The sequence below is a fragment of the Pygocentrus nattereri genome, chromosome 12, assembly GCF_015220715.1.
Source record: "Pygocentrus nattereri isolate fPygNat1 chromosome 12, fPygNat1.pri, whole genome shotgun sequence".
NCBI lineage: Eukaryota > Metazoa > Chordata > Actinopteri > Characiformes > Serrasalmidae > Pygocentrus > Pygocentrus nattereri.
The window spans coordinates 1,126,983-1,131,527 of record NC_051222.1 but is presented as its reverse complement, the minus strand read 5'-3'; positions in this window follow the sequence as shown (position 1 = coordinate 1,131,527).

Here is a 4,545-nt window from a genome sequence, read left to right as displayed (position 1 = left end):
AGGTCATTTATTCATCTTACAGTTCAGAGATGGGTAAACATGTGGTCAGTGCGGTAAACATCAACGTCCTTCATGCCTCCTTCCACTGGGGGCAGCGGTCAGTCACCCCAAGATTCCAGTCCAGCCGTAACTTTACATGTCTAAGTCATCTCTGGTCTCAGAGTGTGGAGGTGTACAGGGTCCATAGTAAAGACAGACCTCCAACTGTGGGTCATTTTGATAGATGGTCAGATGGTCAGAACAGTGGACAAATCCATTTATATCCATTTATATCTCCCCAGAGTGCTGTATCGATCTGAAGATACAACAGGCTGAGTGGACTTATAGTACAGAGCATAGAAGACTGGAATCAGCTCAGAATAAACACTGAACAGTGTAATACAGCTGATTATATGAGGACATATATAAACATACATAATCTCTGCTGTCGGAAAAAAAACTTGTATCTCCATTTTTGTCATTTTTCAGTTTTTGGCGAATCTGAAAAGGTTTGATGCCCCTTACATTGTATGTACAACTCATGATGAATGGACCAAAAGAAATGACCCAGAATGACTTGGAAAGACATCTGGTTCCATTGACTTACATTGAAGTTAATGTAAGTTTTTTTCCTGTTCCTGTAAAATTACCCTTTTGGAGACACAATGTTTTGTTCTGACAACAGCAAAATATAAAGAGAGCAGTTTGAAACATTAAATCATTGATCGGAACATTGGTTCTGTTTAGCTCCCTCCTTGTGTGTGATGAGTATTGATTAATTAAGCACTAAATCAATAGTAATTAGCCGGTTTATTGCTGGTTAATAAGGCTCTAAACGATTGAGAGATCCTATTCTTCATAGACTAAAAGTTTGTCTCTGTGGTGATGGAGCTACACTACAGATCCAACAGGTGGAGATCAGGATGAAGAACACTGGAGTTCCCCTTTAAAGCGTCTGCCCATTGACTTCTATTACAGTGAGATCAGGGTGGAGAACGCTGGAGTTCCCCTTTAAAGCGTCTGCCCATTGACTTCTATTACAGTGAGATCAGGATGGAGAACGCTGGAGTTCCCCTTTAAAGCGTCTGCCCATTGACTTCTATTACAGTGAGATCAGGATGGAGAACGCTGGAGTTCCCCTTTAAAGCGTCTGCCCATTGACTTCTATTACAGTGAGATCAGTGTGGAGAACGCTGGAGTTCCCCTTTAAAGCGTCTGCCCATTGACTTCTATTACAGTGAGATCAGTGTGGAGAACGCTGGCGTTCCCCTTTAAAGCGTCTGCCCATTGACTTCTATTACAGTGAGATCAGGATGGAGAACGCTGGAGTTCCCCTTTAAAGCGTCTGCCCATTGACTTCTATTACAGTGAGATCAGGATGGAGAACGCTGGCGTTCCCCTTTAAAGCGTCTGCCCATTGACTTCTATTACAGTGAGATCAGGATGGAGAACGCTGGAGTTCCCCTTTAAAGCGTCTGCCCATTGACTTCTATTACAGTGAGATCAGGATGGAGAACGCTGGCGTTCCCCTTTAAAGCGTATGCCCATTGACTTCTATTACAGTGAGATCAGGATGGAGAACGCTGGAGTTCCCCTTTAAAGCGTCTGCCCATTGACTTCTATTACAGTGAGATCAGGGTGGAGAACGCTGGAGTTCCCCTTTAAAGCGTCTGCCCATTGACTTCTATTACAGTGAGATCAGGGTGGAGAACGCTGGAGTTCCCCTTTAAAGCGTCTGCCCATTGATTTCTATTACAGTGAGATCAGGGTGGAGAACGCTGGAGTTCCCCTTTAAAGCGTCTGCCCATTGACTTCTATTATAGTCAGATCAGGGTGGAGAACGCTGGAGTTCCCCTTTAAAGCGTCTGCCCATTGACTTCTATTACAGTGAGATCAGGATGGAGAACGCTGGAGTTCCCCTTTAAAGCATCTGCCCATTGACTTCTATTACAATGAGATCAGGGTGGAGAACCCTGGAGTTCCCCTTTAAAGCGTCTGCCCATTGACTTCTATTACAGTGAGATCAGGATGGAGAACGCTGGAGTTCCCCTTTAAAGCGTCTGCCCATTGACTTCTATTACAGTGAGATCAGGATGGAGAACGCTGGAGTTCCCCTTTAAAGCGTCTGCCCATTGACTTCTATTACAGTGAGATCAGGGTGGAGAACGCTGGAGTTCCCCTTTAAAGCGTCTGCCCATTGACTTCTATTACAGGGAGATCAGGGTGGAGAACACTGGAGTTCCCCTTTAAAGCGTCTGCCCATTGACTTCTATTACAGTGAGATAAGGGTGGAGAACGCTGGAGTTCCCCTTTAAAGCGTCTGCCCATTGACTTCTATTACAGTGAGATCAGGGTGGAGAACGCTGGAGTTCCCCTTTAAAGCGTCTGCCCATTGACTTCTATTACAGTGAGATCAGGGTGGAGAACGCTGGAGTTCCCCTTTAAAGCGTCTGCCCATTGATTTCTATTACAGTGAGATCAGGGTGGAGAACGCTGGAGTTCCCCTTTAAAGCGTCTGCCCATTGACTTCTATTACAGTGAGATCAGGGTGGAGAACGCTGGAGTTCCCCTTTAAAGCGTCTGCCCATTGACTTCTATTACAGTGAGATCAGGGTGGAGAACGCTGGAGTTCCCCTTTAAAGCATCTGCCCATTGATTTCTATTACAGTGAGATCAGGGTGGAGAACGCTGGAGTTCCCCTTTAAAGCATCTGCCCATTGACTTCTATTACAGTGAGATCAGGGTGGAGAACGCTGGAGTTCCCCTTTAAAGCGTCTGTCCATTGACTTCTATTACAGTGAGATCAGGGTGGAGAACGCTGGAGTTCCCCTTTAAAGCGTCTGCCCATTGACTTCTATTACAGTGAGATCAGGGTGGAGAACGCTGGAGTTCCCCTTTAAAGCGTCTGCCCATTGACTTCTATTACAGTTAGATCAGGGTGGAGAACGCTGGAGTTCCCCTTTAAAGCATCTGCCCATTGATTTCTATTACAGTGAGTTAAAGTGGGTTGGTTTAGTTCTTTATTCCGCTCTCTTATGAATTTGAATGAGTTTCTCTGCACTGAGAGTCTTTAAGGTGGAAGTTCTATCTGAACTTTACTGAGTTTCCTCCATGCTGAAAGTCGTTGGAGCTGCAGACTGGATGTCTATGAGCTGCAGTTCCAGACAGCAGAGCTCATTGTGGATTCAGAAGTTCTAACGGTGAAGATGGAGCTTCAGTAGAGTCACCTTGTCCTTTCACACCGAAAACAACACCAACAATCCCCACCGGCTTTACGCTGCGTGGGCGACCATATGCTTCTCACGCTGACCTCCTGGACTCCAACACAAACATCACCTGTCCCGTGTCACGGAGGGCAGAGAACCGTGAAGAACGTCTACTGAGGGCCAGAGACAGCTAAAACTAAAGACAGTGAGCACCTGACCTTCTGCTCTGCCTCCTGCTGGGACGGTTTGAGCAGGTGTGGATGATTAGCGTCAGTGCTTTGTTTACATTATGCTCAGAATCCAGATTAGAATCTTTTCAGCTGTGTTCTTCATCTTTTCATCATCCTGAGAACATCTGACCTCCACGAAGAGCCAAACTCAGACACCTTGATCTACCTGCCTGGAATAAACACATTGCTGCATGAGCTACATTAGCCTCGTGGCTCCAATCCTAAAACCACAGAAGGAAACTTCTCTCATCTGATCAACTACATCTGACGAAAAAGGGAGTTTCTGATAAATGTTGAAGGTTCAACGGAGGTTAAAAAGTCCTAAAGGTTCTGCAGAGAGCTTCCCCTTCAGGACGTTCTGTCTAATCAGGTCAGGAACCCTCTCCAGCTGTGCTCCTCCACCTTCTCCAGAGCAGATTAGCTCTGAGAACACATGGGTGAACAGAGAAACAGTGTGTGGGGAGGGTAATGAGCTGAGAATCATCGCTCTGAAGAAACAGCTCTGAGCAGATGGACACCAAGAAGCAGCTGCAGATACAGAGCAGTGAGCAGATACTGTAACCAACAGGGAGATCAATCAATAACCGAATATTAAAGCGGTTGCTTTAGTGTCTTTGGACATGAGGGGACGAATGTTCTTCTATAAAGGTCATTGTTGGGGTCTTCTGTGAGGCCTGATTGTGGAAACCCTATTGTGACCTTCATTCGTATTAACCCAGCACTGAATGACCACACTGAGTGACCACACAGGCCTGGCAGTTTAGTCTTTTCTTCTTTGGTGCCATTAATATTTTATTTATTTAGGTGTTTCCTGGTAAACAGCTGTGTTTTACTGCGGTCATGGTAGATGTAGAGATATTTGGAATATATAAAAGAATATTCAGCTCGAATAGCTGTGAAGTGATTCTCTATGATGACCTGCATTAGATGCTCATATAAACACCAGGCACTGAAACTAATCCAGACTTATTGTCAGGTTCCTCTCGTCTCTGGCTGGTCGAGCAGGAAGCCTCTTTGAGGGTCAGCATGTTTCTGATCTCACCGTAAACCTTCCAGAAGCTTCCTGGAGCTCACTTTCATCTCCAGAATGGCATCTTCGTCTGAAGATCCCCCCATTGTATTTGTGAATG